The sequence below is a fragment of the Narcine bancroftii genome, chromosome 12 (genome assembly GCF_036971445.1).
Source record: "Narcine bancroftii isolate sNarBan1 chromosome 12, sNarBan1.hap1, whole genome shotgun sequence".
NCBI lineage: Eukaryota > Metazoa > Chordata > Chondrichthyes > Torpediniformes > Narcinidae > Narcine > Narcine bancroftii.
The window spans coordinates 72,109,247-72,126,812 of NC_091480.1; the positions used below are offsets into that span (position 1 = coordinate 72,109,247).

A 17,566-nucleotide genomic window follows, 5' to 3' on the forward strand; every position below is an offset into this window, starting at 1 on the left:
CCCTAGGCTCATCGTAGGATTCATCCTTTGGACTCACCCTGACCAGTTCACCCATTTCCCTCCTCACTGGCTCCCTGACTTTGGAGATAAGCACACTGCTCCCATTCTTATTGCCACCAAATGAAACCCCTTTCAAACTGCAAGGCCATCAACTCATGATTGATCAACCCATCTCGCACAAACAAAACTCCCTCATAACCTAACATAATGTGACCTCCCTCACACAAAGTTTGGCACTGGACTATTAGTGTGAAACATGGAATTTTGCAAGTGCTGTATATTACATGCTCCCAGTTCATTTTCATTTGAGTGGAACTGTCACTTTATAAGAACAAATCAAGCTGCAAGCTTGAGAGATTGACTGTGGGCTGACAGGCTAGGGACAGTGTGTACTCAAATTCACTACTTCTGAAGAGGGAGGAAGTGTACCTGGAACGCATGGTCAGAGACCATGTGACCAACATATTAAAGAAACAGTAAACTGTTTGATCAGGGGCCATTTAAAGGAAGCAGCACAGGAGCTCCTGTTCTACTGTTTCTTTAATATGTTGGTCACATGGTCTCTGACCATGCGTTCCAGGTACACAGGAAAAGGTCAGTTGTGAAGGGAATTTTTGAACCCCACCATGGCTGAAAGGAAAGGTCACTTGAACTGACCTTCATTTGGTGCTGGAAGCAGAAGAAATACTGTGTTTAAATCATGGCTATTGTGAAGGTCTGACCCACAAAAGGGTTCTGGAAGCTTTGTGAAACCCACTTGCTTCATGTCCCCTAGAAAAGGAAAAGGGGAGTTTTGACGACCACTTGTCTGAAAGGACATTTCTCGGCAAGCAACTCAACAAGGATTTTGTGAGTTTACAACAGTCTGTCACCTCATTCTCTCCCACCTCATTCATAAACACTTCTTTGCATCAATTTAAAAGTATTTGTGTCAACACTGGATTTCTGAGACGGGATTTGAACTGACATTCCAGAATTGGGCCTGAACTATAATGGTTTGGGATGTTTTACACACATTATTTTAAATATAACATTGTCTCGGCCAATTTCTATTGCTGCTCTCTGAGTACGTAACACTGTGATTGTAGTAAAGGCACAGAACTGCTGGAGGAACTCAGCCAATCTCGCAGTGTCCATAAGAGGTAAAGATATATTACCAATGTTTCGGGTCTGAGCCCTTCGATAAGGTAGGGCTCTGGCCTGAAACGTCGGTTAAATATCTTTCCCTCCTCTAGTCTCTGTGAGTTCTGCTGAGTTTTTCCAGGAGTTCTGTGTTTATACTGGACTATTAGTGCCTCTTTGTGTCCCTTTACAGAATAAACAAAGGGAAACAAATTTTGTGTGTTTTATCTACATTTCAATAAAGGAAACTTGGATCTTAATCTTATGTTGTCAAAATAACCACCCACGTCTCACTTCCTCGTCACTCCCATGGCAAGGTAACCAGGATGAAAACATGCAGAAAACAATTTTAAGTTTGTTTGCAGCTTTCACGTTGGTAAAACGATATTTCCAGAATTCAGTTCGGCGGCTCCAAGTTCATGCATGGTTTCCCTGTGGAATCCATTCAGGAAATGAAAAGTCAGACTCGACAACTTCAGGGGCCAAAGCCAGGTCTGCAATATGAATAAGATGTGCATTTTTCATTTCCTTCACTTCCAAATCAATCAAACACATGGCAACTTCGAGCCTCTTCTCTCAGAGCTCATCCTCCGATCACCCCACCTGCTCGCAGCACATCATCTCTGTCCAAAGTTTTCCAATTCTCCAATATCTTCGCTGTTCACCTCTTGTAGACTCCAACCACATTCTCCATACCTCTCCAGTATCTTCAGTGGACGCATCTTGATGCCTCCTGTAAGAGTTAGTCGGCAGGCGCTGGGGTTGAGCGCAATGCTCAAATGTGGCGGAGAAACTCGGCAGGCCACGCAGCATCCATCAGAAGTAAAGGATGAGCAGTGTTTTGAGCCTGGGCTGTTGGCTGCCCTTTACTTCTCATGGATGCTGTGTTAACTCCTGAGTGTTTCCAACCTATTCGTGCAATGCCCTTGTGGGTACCAGCAATATTTTCCATTGCCTTGCTGCCCTGTAAGAGTGATAAATGTCATTTTAGACCCCATTGAAACCCCGAAGGGAAAGCTTTAACTTGTGTACTGGGGACGATACATTGATTTGCCCAAGCAAAGATTAAGAATGTACAATATGGAGTTTTGCAGCATTAAACTTGGGTGAGAACACCAACCACCAGCTGAACTTAGGTCCTCATATTTGGTAGTCCAATAGTACAGCAAAATACAACTAGCTGCCATTACACTTGATGCATCTGGCATCATTATCAGATTCCGTTCAGATTTCAGATTTATTGTCAGAGTACATCCATGACATCACATACAACCCCGAGATTCCTTTATCCTGCAGGCGCGGCAGAATTACCACTTATGGTGGTGCGAAAAATAAACTGGACACAGCGTAAACATGTGAACAAATAAAAGAACTGTAAACATGTAATCTATGTACACAAACTGACTGTGCAATACAGAGAAAAAGATCAATAAGGTGCACAATTAAGAGTCCTTCAATGAGTTCCTGATTGAGTTTGTCATTGAGGAGTCTGATGGTGGAGGGGTACCAGCTATTCCTGAACCTGGCAGTGCGCATTTTGTGGCACCTACACCTCTTTCCTGATGGCAGAAGTGAGAACAGAGCATCTGCCCTCTGACAGCAGCCTTCCCTGTAGATGTAGAGGGAATGGGAAGGGTTTTTCCTGCGATGTCCTGGGCTGTATCCACTACCTTTTGGAGGGCTTTATGCACAGGGGTATTGGTGTTCCCATACCAGACCGTGATGCAGCTGGTCAGCACACTTTCCACCACACCTCTAGAAATTTGCCAGGGTTTCTGGTGTCATACCAAATTCTGCAAACTCTTGAGGAAGTAGAGGCACTGATGTGTTTTCTTCATGATGCCATTAGTGTGTTGGGTCAAGGAAAAATCCTCTGAGATAGTAACTCCCAAGAACTTAAATTTGCTCACCCTCTCCACCTCTGATCCCCCAATGATCATTGGATTGTAAACCTCTGGTTTTCCTTTCCTGAAGTCAACTATCAGCTCCTTAGTTTTGATGACATTGAGTACAAGGTTGGGGCACCATTCAGCCAAGTTTTAAATCTCCATCCTGTATGCTGACTCATCCCCTTCCTTAATACAACCCACTACCATGGTATCGTTGGCAAATTTGTAGATGGTGTTACTGTCGTACCAAGCTGCACAGTCATAGGTGTAAAGTGAGTAGATCAGGGGACTAAGAACACAGCCCTGTAGTGCTCCGGTACTAATGGAGATTGTGGAGGTAATGTTCTTACCAATCTTCACTGATTGTGGTCTGGAGGTGAGGAAATCCATGATCCAGTGGGGTGTTGAGCCCCAGGTCTTAGAGTTTGCTGATCAATTTTGAGAGGATGATGGTGTTAAATGTCAAACTGTAGTTGATAAAGAGCATCCTAATATATGCATCTTTACTGTTCAGGTGTTCCAGGGCTTTGTGCAGAGCCAGTGAGATGGCATCCACTGTAGACCTGTTACTACAAGGTGAACTGGAACGTATCCATCTCACCGCTCAGACAAGAGCTGATCTGCTTCAACACCAGCCTTTCAAAACACTTCATCACTATTGATGTAAGTGTTACTGCTCGATAGTTGTTAAGGCAGGTCACTGCACTTTTCTTGGGCACCAGTATGATTGATGTCTGTTTGAAACAGGTGGGTACCACACCCTGCTAGAGTGAGATATCTGTGAACACCTTGGTAGTTGGTAGTTCATCAGCACAGATTTTTAATACATGGCCACATACTCCATCCATGCCTGATGCTTTCTTCGGATTCACTTTCCTGAAGGTAGCATGCCAGTCATCCTCAGATATGGACAAGATGGGATCATCAGGGAACGTGGGGGTGCGAATGGGAGGTTCTTCGTTGATACTGTCGCCAAATCGGGTGTAGAAGGCATTGAGTTGCTCTGGGAGTGAATCTTTGCCGTCTGCTACTTTACTGGATTTGGTTCTATAGCAGGTTATGGCATTTAGGCCCTGCCATTGCTGTCAGGTGTCCCTGTTGTTTCCATTTTCATCTGGAATATCCACTACACCTGGGAGACAGATTTCCACAGGTCAAACCTCCTCCTGTTGTACTGATCTTGATCCCTGGACTTAAATGCCTGCGATCTGGCTCTCAGCAAGTTCCGTATTTTATTGTTCATCCAGGGCTTCTGGTTAGGGAAAACCCTGAAAGATTTGGTGGGGACACCCTCATCCATGGCTGTTTTGATAAAGTGTGTGGCAGCCCCGGTGTATTCGTTCAGATTCCCAGGTGAGTCCTTGAACACGGCCTAATTGGCTGACACGAAGAAGACCTGTGACTGTTCTTCAGCCTCCTGTGACCAACTTCTAGCTGGGTGTTGATTCAAAGATGAATATCCAACCTACCTGTCCTCACCACCTCAAGTAATCATCAGTTCACCCACTTTACATTTGCAGTCTTAAGACTGAATGAGAAAGGTGGGTGGTCGAAGAATACGGGGTGGAATTTCACGTTACGTACATTCCTTTAAAGCATAAAGACTTTCCAGGAAACGTGATTTGGTATGGATTACAGGAAGTAGTATTAAATCTGAGGAAAGGGCTTGTAAACCTACCAAATAAAATAGGGTTAATGAGGATTGGGATGGTTTTTGAGTTCAACAAAGGAACTTTAATAAAAATGTGAGAAAAACATAATGAGAAATATAAAATAGATTGCTAGAAACCACTAGTTTAACCAGCCCCACCATCTGAGTTTTGAATTAACACCTCTTTATGGAAAACTATTGCCAACATGGCTAGAGGAAAGTTGTAAAGAAAAAAGCAGTAAAAAGGAAAAGATTAGAGAGGATCCTTAAGTCAGAGAAGGAGAAATTATAACAAGGAACAAGGAATTCCATTATTTCTACCTTCATTGAAGACACAAAATACTGGAGAAGTTGTCATCTGCTTCGGAGGAAGTGGTAAAAGAAACAAGTATTGGGAAAGAAGTACAACTAGAGATCTAATTAACCTGACAACTGATTAATCCCAAGGATGTAATGATCCACATTTCAGCATTGTGAAAGAGGTTTTTTTTAATAATTTTTTTACTTTTCACACAATAAACCATACTGACCAAAATACATACAGACATTTTTCTCTTGAATATATACAGTGTCATTTTCTCCCCTTTTCCCCCTCTCCCTTCCCTCCCTCCCTCTCCCCCTTCCCATTTATTCAAAGTTCAATCCATAAGATACATTAAATCCGTTAAACAATGTCGTCACTTAATAAAATAAACAAGAAATTTTTATTTTTTACTTTTATATACTGAGTCACTTCATTTGATGGAGAGAGTGGTTATCATTTTTCAAAGGTCCATGGGTTTTGGAATGGTTCTTGCATATTTAAAGATGTAAAATTGACTTCACTGTTCAATAAAGGTCCAAGTTGCAGTCCTCATCAAGGGCTCAGTAGTGGAGAGGGTCAAGAACTTAAAATTCCTCGGTGTCAACATCTCTGAGGATCTGTCCTGGAGCCTCCATGTTGAGAAGGCTCACCAGCGGCTATACTTTGTGAGGTGTCTGAGGAGATTCAGTATGTCACCGAAGACTCTCAAAAACTTCTACAGGTGTACTGTGGAGAGCATTCTGGTTGGTTGCATCACTGTCTGGTATGGAGGCACCAACTCTCAGGACAAGAATAAACTCCAGAGGGTTGTTAACTCAGCCTGCAACATCACAGGCATCAGACTTCACCTCATCGACAATATCTACATGAGGCAGTGTCTTAAAAAAGTGGTCTCTATCCTCAAAGACACCCACCACCCAGGCCAGGCCCTCTTCACTCTGCTACCATCAGGTAAAAGGTACAGGAGCCTAAAGACGAGCACTCAGCGGCACCAGGACAGCTTCTTCCCCGCCATCAGATTTCTGAATTATCAATGAACCACGGACACTGCCTTATTTTTTCATGCATTATTATTTTTATTTTTTATTTATTGTAAGATCATTACGATATGAATGTTTGCCCTGTGATTCTGTCGCAAAACTCTGAATTTCATGACTTGTTCATGACAATAATTTTGATTCTGAAGAGAGGAAATAGGGTTCTACCATGTTGGTCTGTGTTGGTAGTTAATAGTAAGGGGTGTGATAGAATACTTGGAAAATATGCTTGGGTAGAGTTAGCATTGATTTATGAAAGAGCAACTGAGTTAAACCAATCTGTTGAAATTCATTGAAGGTGAAGCTGAGGGCGGCATGATTAGCGTAGCAGTTAGTGTGGACGCTATTACAGCATCGGCAACCCGAGCTGAATCCGGCGCTGTCTGTAAGGAGTGGACGTTCTCATGTCTGCATGGGTTTTTCCCAGGTGCTCTTTGTTTCCTTCTACCTTTCAAAATATATGGGGTTGTAGGATAATTGGATGTAATTGGACAACAGAGGTTTAAATGGCCAGAATTGGCTTCTACGGTGCTGTAAATAAAATGTAAATTAAAATGTAATGTAATAAATACAACCAGTGGTTGTGGAGTATTGGATTGTTGGAAGGCTTTTGACAAGCTCCCACCACAGGAAGAGATGAACAAGGTTAGAGCATGTGGAACTCTGGCAGCATCTCTAGGAAAATTAGTCCTTCTCAGGTAGCAGGGTATGACTCACGAAGTGCTTTAGCAAACAGCACTTGGGCTGCAACCTGCATTGACGATTCAAGTTTGCACGTGACATGAATGTAAGTGGAACTGTAAACAGAAAATGAGGATGCATAGAGACTTTTAGAAAATTTATCAAGATGAAGGAATCAGCCACAATGTACCAGATGGAGTGTTGCGTGCCGAAAAATAAAGGTTATTCACTTTGGTAGAGAAAGATATACTGAGTTTGTTTTTAAATGGTGAGAGACTAGATAATATTAATGTTCAAAGAGTGTCCTTATAATGTTACTAAAGCCATTATACAAATGAAGCTGAAAGCTATGAAAGCATGTGTTAGCTTGGCATTCAATGCCAGAGAATTTGAGTCTAAGATGCTTTACTACATTTATATAGGGTCTTCCTGTGACTAAATCTGAAATACAGTAAAACCCTAGGCATCCAGCACCTATGGGGATTGGTAGATGTTGGATAAGTGAATGTTCTGGTTGCTTGAGATTAAGTGTTGCATGGTTTGGCGAACTAACTACTAGGGCCGCCGATTTTAAACATTCGTATTTTTTTACCTATTTATTTGTTTTTCCGGTTGCTTGCAGCTCTCAGATCCTTGAATTCCAGATAACAGGGATTTTTACTGTATAATGTACAGTGTTGGTCTGGTTACTGAAAATAGGGATATGCTAGAAAGGGAATATAGCATAGATGCTGCAGGCTGATTCTCAGGATGGCAGGTCACTCATATGCAAGATTTGTTAGGAAGAACAAGAGGTGAGATCTCCATGGGATTAATAGGGTTGATGCAGAGAGGACATTTGCCCTGAGTGAAGTCGGAGTGAAAATGAGAGATAGGGTATTTAAGACCAAAAAATGAGGCATTTTTCACTCAAAAGGTGGTGAATCTCCACGTCAAAGGGTTTGTGAAGGTTCAGACATTGATTGCATTCAAAATTCAGATCAATAAATTTCTGGATATTAGAGGAATCAAACAAATAGTGATGAAGTAGAAGATTAGCTATGATCCTGTCAAATGTGAGGCTGGTTCAAGAGATTGAATGGTCTGGTCTTTCCACTTTATTTGAATGTTCTTGTAGGATGGGAAATGACCAGCAGCAAAAGCCAGATGGTGGCAATTGAGGGTTAAAATGTGTGCGTTTGAGTCCACAGGATCAGATTTGGGAGAGAGAAACACCAAAAATCACACAGCGTTTAAGCATTGAGGGTGTCTGTTTGCTCAAGGGAGCAAGATCAATTCCCAGGCTTACAAGGCACTTAAGAGTTTGTGCTGCTGAACCAACCCCAATGAGTCAGTACCAAGAAATTTCCAGTGCAAGTGAATGACAGGGAAATGAGAGAGTCATTGCCTGGGGATCCTGATTCAGTGAGTGGAATGGAAAATCAAATCCAATGTTGGTAAATGTGAGGTTATCCACTTTGGAAGGAAAAATTGAAGATCAGATTATTATTTAAATGGCAAGCGATTGCAGCACGCTGCTGTGCAGAAGGACTTGGGAGGGCTTATGTATGAATCGCAGAAGGTTGGTTTGCAGGTGCAGCAGGCTGTCAAGAAGGCAAATGGAATGTTGGCCGTCATTGCTAGAAGATTGAATTTAGGAGCAGGGAGGTTATGCTGCAACTGTACAAGGTACCGATGAGGCCGCATCTGGAGAACTGCATGCAGTTCTGATCTCCTAACTTGAGGAAGGATGTACTGGCTTTGGAGGCAATGCAGAAGAGGTTCACCAGGTTGATTCCAGAGATGGTGGGGGGGGGGGTGGCCTATGAGGAGAGATTGAATCATCTGGGGATGTACTCATTGGAATTTAGAAGAATGAGAGGAGATCTTATAGAAATGAATAAAATTATGAAAGGCATAGACAAGATAGAGGTAGGTAAGTTGTTCTCATTGGTAGTGGAGACCAGAACGATGGGACATAGCCTCAAGATCCAGGGGAGTAGATTTAGGACGGAGATGAGGAGGAACTGCTTTTCGCAGAGGGTGTGGTATCTATGGAATTCTCTGCCCATTGAAGCAGTGGAGACAACTTCAGTAAATATATTTAAGACAAGGTTGGATAGATTTTTACATGGAGAATTAAGGGATATGGGGAAAAGGCAGGTAGGTGGAGATGAGCCATCATCAGATCAGCCATGATCTCATTGAATGACTGAACAGGCTTGACATTGCTAACAGTAGAGACGCCAGACAAACTAAAGCTATTATTGAATAAGAAATATGGGAATAAGATATTCATATTATTCCATTCCAATCTATGTACAGACAGCTTTTAAGTCATTAATACTTCTCTGATGGGAAGCAGAAGCCACTGCATGCATACTTTACCTTACCTTGGGTATAAATGTAGTCTTACTCTGAGTATTCAAACTCCAGTGAGTTTGATTCATGCAGTGATTTAAAACGCCCCTCCAAACAAACAAACCAACCTGTGGCAGAGAACACAAGAATGCATAGAACACAAAAAGGGCAGAATGGTTAGTGTAGAGGGCAGCATGGTTAGTGTAGGGTGACACAATAAGTGCAATGCTGTTACAGTGCCAGCAAATCCGTAAGGAGTTTGTATGTTCTCCCTGTGTCTGCATGGGTTTCCTCTGGGCGCTCCACTTTCCTCCCACCCTTCAAAATATACCGGGGGCTGTAGGTCAATTGGGTGTAATTGGCCAGCACGGGCTTATGGCCAAAAGAACTGTTACTGTGCATGTCTAAACATAAACTACAGATGCTGGAATCTCGAGCAAACAATGAAAAGCTGGAGGGACTCAGCAAGTTAGGCAGCTTCCATGGATACATTTCAGGTCAGATCCCTCTTACGAGAAAGGGCTCTGACCTGAATTGTTGACTGTGCATTGCTCTCCACGGATGCTGCCGGACCTTCTGAGTCCCTCCAACTTCTCTGTGTCAACCGTGTTCTGTGAAATAATACCCTTAAACCAGTGGTTCTCAACCTTTTTCTTCCCACTCACATCCCACTTTAAGTAATCCCTATTGCCATCGGTGCTCTGTGATTACTAAGGAATTGCTTAAGGTGAGATGTGAATGGAAAGAAAAAGTTTGAAAAACCACTGTTTGAATCATACCTAATTGACTCATTATGTGCACGGTTTCAGAACTCCAAAGGAAATGAGCCGATGACAATTTTTCTCAAGCAAAATATTTCAGTAACAGTTGGGTCTGGAGCAGTGATTCTCAACCTTCCCTTCCCACTCACATCCCACCTTAAGCAATCCCTTACTAATCACAGAGCACCAATGGCACAGGGTTTACTTAAAGTGGGATGTGAGTGGAAAGAAAAAGGTTGAGAACCACTGGCTTAAACAGAAAGGGCATATTGAACAGAGTGGGATTTCAGTTTGTGGAGACATTCCAGGAACCACCAAAAGAAACTGACTAACGCATGCTCTGAGATCCGCCCAGATCCATTCAGCAAGATGAGTGCGCCTGCAGTGTGGTCAGCAAAGGAGTTTGCGAGTATTCGCAAAGCCATCCGCATTCATATTACTTTCCTTTGAGCTGTACTGTTGCCAATAGTCATTTGCTGTTGCCAGAACTAAATGTGTACTTAGAGAGGCTTGTATTGTCCTGTGATTAGCAGCTCAACACTGCACTCCCACATAATGATTCCTCTCATATCATTACATTGCAAAGATTTTCTAATTGTTTTTGAATTATTTTGAACAGAGACTGTTTATTGTAGCCATGTGAACTGCTGTTCTTCTCAGACCTTTTTAACTTTTGTTACTTGTGAAAATAAACAAAAATAAGTGGAGCTTATCAGGGTTCATTGGCAAAAATTGGCTGAGACAGTTGCCTGATTCCGTTCAGTACCTGAACAGTAATCCTCAAATGCAAGTGAGCAGAAAGTGAAAGCTTCCCCGGCCCACTTACTTTGCCAGATTCTGAGACAAAATCAAATGGCAAAAGCTGCTACCTGCATATGATTCAATGTGCTCATGCTCATTGGACTTCACTCCCACTCTCCTGTCCTTTAGTCAGCTTGGGAGACTGGAGATGACCGCAAGTTAGTGTAAAGGCCTGTTCCCTTGCCCCGGCGATTCTGATCTGGGACTTGGACAAATTGGTCATCCACTGGTGCTAGCAGCCCAGTTTGGGAGGAAAGGTCTCCCTGGCTACCTGTCCTCTTGTTCATGCTGGGGAGGGGAATGCTCTGTAAATGAAGCTTGAATACTGACACAAGGAGAGGTTATCATTGGAACAGAGGCAATGACCATAACTGTCAATATTATTCTTTTTAAAATAGTTTTATTGATATTTCACAATAAAAAGTTGAACAATAGAATTATAAAATGTGCTACAAGATCAGAAAAAAGATACAATAATGATCATAAGTACAAGTTCCAAAGCACACTCAAGATAATAACATAACAAAAGAGAAACAAAAAAGAAAGGAATTTCAAACCCCTCCCCTAAGCAAGGTTAAAGATTAGTATTCATAAATCCAGACAGCCCAGTCTTAGAGAGGGACAACACAATGCCAAGATTCCAGATTAACATTAAATCTTAAGATTATGGTAGTAGTTCAAGAATTATAATGTAATATTGAAATATTTGAGTTATTGACCACATATATTTTTTTCTGTTTAAACAAGACATAATATCCCTTCGCCATTGTGCATGTGTAGGTGGAGTGTTATCTTTCCATTTAATCAAAATTGCATGTCCGGCCATCAGTGTTAGTAACACATTGTCTTCTCGGAATGTTCCAAAAAGAGCAATTAAAGGGCTAAGTTCAAATTTTACCGATAATGTTTGAAAAACATCCTTCCAAAATTTTTCTAAGCAAGGGCAGGTCCAAAACATATGAATTAAAGAAGCATCACCTGGTTTACATTTAACACATCAGGGATTTATCTCCAAATAAAAAGGAGACAATTTAACTTTAGACATATGACTGTGCACCACTTTAAATTGCAGCAGACAATGTCGCACACAAAGGGAGGTAGTGTTAATCTGTTTAAAAATAGACAAGAAAGGTTCAAATTCTGCTCATTTTAAAAATCGTTTTTAGACTTACAGCACAGTAAAAATGCCCTTTTGGCCCACAAGCCTGTGCTGCCAATTTACGTCCAATCATTCCTCGTTCACATCATCATCTTCAATTTTCCATCCAAACCACTCATGTTCCTGTCTTGGAAATAGTTTTTTCCTGCATCACCACTCCACATTACAGCTGGCACATGAGCTGAATTATCCACCTTCACCATAAGCACTGCAGTGGTTCCATGACACAGTTCATCACCATCTTCTCCAGCTCAGGTAGAGATGGGGAATACCTCAGCCCATGCTCTCCACATCCTGCAAATGAACCATAGAAAGGGCATGGCCAATGGACTGGGACAGGAGGCAATCTAGAACCAAGAACTTGATGGGTTTAGCAGGACACGTGTTGGTATGCAAAAATAGGGGAGGCTGACATTAAAAGACCAGCCTGTGATGTGCCAACATTTCAGAGTTGTGGCTTCATTAGAATTCAATTATATTAAGTTGTCCCACCTGAAGTATTGATCTGCCAGATCTTGCTCATCACGCTGCCAGCACATTGGAACTGTAGGTTGCCACTTCAATCACAGTTAATCTGCTTTAAGTCCCCCTACTTCACCAACCCCTCCCCTCACCCACAATTCTCAGTTCTCTCACCTGAATATCTTTGCCAACAAAATGTCTAGCAATCTGAGACTTTCAATTTAATCTCAATGGCCTTTTTTGGGAGGTGGAGAGCAGTGAGTGGGGATGAGGAGAGAGACAAAGAGAGAGAGAGAGAGAGAGAGAGAGAGAGAGAAGGAAGTAGAGAGAGAGAGAGGGGGGCAGGGAGGGAGAGAGAGAGAAAAAGAGCTCAAATTTCTTTTTCCAAGCTCTTGTAATTTTGAACGTTGAATCTTTACCAATGAAAAACCATTTATATTCGAGAAAGTCCCAGTTGTGGTAAAACCAGAATTCTAGCTGCTCAGATCACCACGTGGTTTGGGGTCAGTGACTACAGTGAGATTTGTTGAGCACCATGCCACATTGGATTGTTGTCATTTCTGTACTACTGCGGTGGAACATTAAAGCTCAATTGGTAATGCGTGTTTGATACCACATAGTAGCACTAAAAGCACTGGCAATCACTTCACTAGGTCTCACGTTGCATACTGAAGTGTTTTGAGAAGTTTTACAAGAATACATGTGGCCAATAATAGTTGGTGCAGCTCATTATTTGTGTTGTCTGACACCTGGTGTCAGGAATTGCTAACTACAAATTCTAAAGGATGATGTTAATCCTTCAGCTTCACATGTGCCAGCCCTTGTCACAGTACAGAGGATCAGCGATGTTTTATGTCAATGCCAGATTGCCAGAAATTCTACTTTTCTCACTGGTGCAGGAACTGACCATTCATTTCCTTCTCTTGTCTGTTGCACACGATTTGGTCCTTGCTGATGTGTCTTGCTCCAACTCTGTCTGAACTACCCTGTGGGCCTACCCCTCAAAAACTCTGTGTGCCCCAAACAACAGAAAATGCTGACAGCACTCAGAACAGGTTAGGGAGTGCGGTGTGAACAAGATCACAAGATATGGGGGCAGAAGTAGGCCCATTGACCCATCGAGTCATTCTAATCATGAGCTGAATTATCCACCCACTCAGCCCCACTTCCTGGCCTTCTCCCCATAATGCTTTATGCCCTGACTCATCAAATACCTGTCAATCTCTGCCTTAAATGCACCTAATGACCTTGCTTTCACAGCCGCCTGTGGCAACAAATCCACAGATTCATGACCCCCTGACTAAAGAACTTTTTGCACATCTCTGTTTTAAATTGTCGCTCCCTTGACCTAGAATCCCCTACCATGGGAAGCATCGTTGGCACAATGAGGAATGAGGTACAATGAGGAATGAACCACAATGAGTCCCTGAATCTGAACATTTCCGATCTAAGTTAAACCTGCAGATGCTGGGTCAGGTGTAATACACCAATTTATAGCTGATGAAGGATTGAGACCCAAAATGTTGGATATCCTTTACTTCCTATGGCTGCTGCATGACCTGCTGAGTTTCTCCAGCCCGATTATATTTCAGATCAAAGACCCTTTGCCGAATGAGGAACATGAGAAACGAGTCATTTTTATGTTGCAGAGAGGGTGGGAGAAGGGATGAGGGGGACAAAAGGAATATCACTGATAGGGTAAATCTCATTACAATCCACAGTTCCCCCTCTGCCTTATCACTTTCTATTCTGATTTCCCCATGATTTGATTTTGAATGACCACTCTACCTTCATCCACCTTTTTTGTCACTTCGTCAAACATGACTTTCCTTTTACAAACCCATGCTGGGTGCCCCTAATCAATCCCTGCCTATGCAGATATGCGTGTATACTATCTCGAAGAATACCCTCCGTTACCTTCCTCACCACCGAAGTCAAACTTACTGGCCGATAATTACTTGGCCGACACCTACTTCCTTTTTTGAACAATAGAACAACATTTGCAGTCCTCCAATCCTTGATACCACCCCCTCCTTCAGTGATCTTTGAAAAATCACTGTCAGTGCCCCTGCTATTTGTTCCCTGACCTCCCTTAAAGTCCTGGGGAAAATCCCATCAGGACCAGGAGATTTATCCACCTTAATTGACCCTAGAAGCTCCAAAACCTTCTCTTTACTAATCCCTATCCTCTCCATAACTAAGCCTTTTGCCTCTCTTATCTCATATCCCAATGTCCCTTTCCCTCATGAATACGGACGAGAAAAAATTGTCCAATATTTCTCTCATCTCATACAGTTCCTTAAATAGTTCACCAGTCCCATTATCCAGTGGACCTATTCTATCCTTAACCCTCCTTTTACTGTTCACATATCTGTAAAAACCCTTAGGATTCACCTTCACCTTATTAGGTATGGATTCCTCATACCTTCTTTTTGCCTTTCTAATTTCCCTCTTAAGGTTCTTCCTGCAATCTAAGTAATGACCGTACATCTCCTCAATCCCTTTTTTTTTAATATTTCGTATAGGCCTCCCTCTTGTCCCGAAACAACTTCTTAATTTCACCAGAAAAACATGGCTCCCTCGAACCTTTAGTCTTCCCCTTCGGCCTGACTGGAACAAAAAGATCCTGTACTCTCAAAAATCTCACCCCCAAATGGCCCCCAAATTTCCTCTACATCCTTTCCGGCAAAAAGATCAGCCCACACAACTCTCTGCAAATCCTTTCTCATTTTTCCAAATCTGGCCTTCCCCCATTTGAAGACCTTTAACCTCAGACCCGACCTATCCCTTTCCATCATTAAGTCATTAAGCTAAAGCTAATGGACTCATGATCACTGGAACCGAAGTTCTCTCCAATGCTTACCTCCGTCACCTGCCCCATTGCTTTCCCAAACAACAGATCTCTAGTTGGCGTCTCAATATATTGTTACAAAAAGCAATCCTGAACACAATGCATAAATACTAAGCCATCCTGACTGCGTTCCCCAATCTATGTTTGGGAAATTGAAATCCCCAACCAACACCACCCTATTTCTCCTGCACATCTCACCTATTTCCTTGCATATTTGCTCTTCTAGTTCCCTTTCCCTTCTTATTTTTCAGCTCTACCCACACTGCCTCCATCGACGAGCCATCCAGTCTACCTTCCCTTAGCACTGCTGTAATATCCTCCTTGACAAGTAATGCCACACCCCCCACCCTCTTAATCCATCAACTATGTCACATCTAAAGCAGCAAAATCCTGGAACATTCAACTGGCAATCACAACCTTCCTTCAACCATGTCTCACTAATGGTCATAACATCATAATGCCACATGTCAATCCACACCTTTAGCTCATCCAGCTTCCTTACTACGCTCCTCACATTAAAATAAATACATCGCAGGAATCTCCTACGTCCTACCTTCTGCATATCTTCCTCTCTTCCATTCTCACAATTTTCACTACAACATCTTTTTACTACTTCCTGCTTTTCCTCCCTCAAATTATTCAGACTTGTCTCTTTCCTTAGCCTACAAACCCTCACCCTGCTGTCCTGCCAAACTTGAAACCCTGTCCCCAACCATACTAGTTTAAACTCCCCCTGACAGCCCTAGCAAATGCCCCCACCAGGACACTGGTCCCTCTGGGATTAAGATGTAACCCATCATTGCGGTATAGGTCCCATCTTTCCCAAAAAAAGTCCCAGTGGTCCAAGAACTTGAAACCCTGTCTCTTACTCCACCCCTTTAGCCATGTGTTTAACCTTCATCTAATTCTATTTTTGCCCTCACTGTCACGTGGCACAGGAAGCAATCCAGAGATTACCCCCTTAGTGGTCCTCCTTTTAAGCTCCCTACCCAACTCCCTATACTCATTCTGCAGGACCACTTCCTCCTTCCTTCCAACATCATTGGTACCAACATGTATCACAACCTCAGGCTCCTCACCCTCCCCTTTTAGGATGTTCTGAACATGCATAATCACATCCCGGACCCTGGCACCAGGGAGGCAAACCACCATTCGGTTTTCCTTATCGCGTCCACAAAAACTTCTGTCTGTCCTCCTAATCATTGCATCCCCTATAACTATCGCCTTTTTCCTTTTATCCCTACCTTTCTGGGTTACAGAGGTTGACATCACACCTCTGCCCACCATAGTCTGACTATCCCCCTCCTCAGTACTCAAGGTGGAGTACCGATTTCTGAAGATTACAGACTCGGGTGCTTGCACATGAACCTGACCCCTCCCTTTCCTCCTCCTAATGGTAACCCATTGCCCCTCCTCCCGTGGCCTCTGTGCAACCACCTGCCTGTAGCTCGTGTCTACGATAGCCTCATTCTCCCTAACCAGAGTAAGGTCATCGAGCTGCAGCTCAAGTTCCTTGACCTTGTCCTCAGGCCACACTCCTTGTCCGTAATGGCCTCACTCTCCCTAACCAGAGAGCTGCAGCTCAAGTTCCCTGACTCTGTCCCTTAGACGCTGCAGCTCAGCCCACTTTGTTGCCACGTGGACGTCCGGGAGACGTGAAGGCTCCATGACCCTATTTACTGCCTTACGTGTGACACTGAGAGCAGAAAACTGCCCTCACACTCATCCTTCCTCCTTCTCCTCACACCTTACAAAGTAAAAAATAAACAGATATATATTAAATTAACTGTGAATGTCTTACCTTTAGTCCAGCATGCTCGTCCTCAGCCTGTGCTTGCCTAAGCCTCTCGAGCCAAAGCCTCAAAGACCCACTCCTTCACTGGGCCACTCACTCACTGGGCAGCTCCTCGCTGGCCACTCCCTTATACTTACCCTCCTTTTATTGGACCGTTCGCCAATTAACCCCCTCACTCTCTCCAAGCTCCTCCTCCTCCAAATAGTCGCCCGAACTCCAGTCGCCACCTTCTCCGACTCACAGCCCGAACCAATTTCCTGTGTCTCCTTTTCTTCTGACAACTTCAAAAACACTTTCTTCTGATTTTATAACCTACCATTTTTTCTTTCGGTCACAGACCAATTCATTTTTTTCTGTCAAATATGTTCTTTTCTGTGGATTTTTGTGCCTCAAAGAAAAACAACCTTTTTGCAAATTGCATTTTTTTAAATGCCAGCCATTGCCTATTTACTGTCTTACCTCTCAATGTAATTTCTCAATAATTCACAAGCAACTTTAAATTTAAATTTAGATGTAGACATTCAGCATGGTAACTGGTCCTTTCAGCCCACGAGTCCATGCTGCCCAATTACACCCAAATGACCTACACTCATGGTATGTTTTGAACAGTGGGAGGAAGCTGGAGACCCCAGACATGGGGAGAACATACAAACACCTTACAGACTGTGTGGGTCTCGAACCATGTAACCTGGCGCTGTAACAGCCTTACACGA

General features: G+C 43.0%; 1 protein-coding gene across 4 annotated transcripts in view; it reads left to right on the forward strand.

Annotated features, from left to right (window-relative positions):
- The window catches only part of LOC138747523 (thyroid hormone receptor alpha), a 471,266-nt gene that overhangs the window by 256,674 nt on the left and 197,026 nt on the right, over positions 1–17,566 (forward strand). Inside the window, exon 1 of one of the 4 annotated variants that reach the window (XM_069906809.1) lies at positions 3,560–3,674. The exons of the other annotated variants lie outside the window; for them this stretch is intronic. The gene's annotated coding sequence lies outside the window, so the exon portion shown is untranslated. Of the gene's footprint in view, positions 1–3,559; positions 3,675–17,566 lie in introns of those variants that run through there. 4 annotated transcript variants of the gene reach the window in all.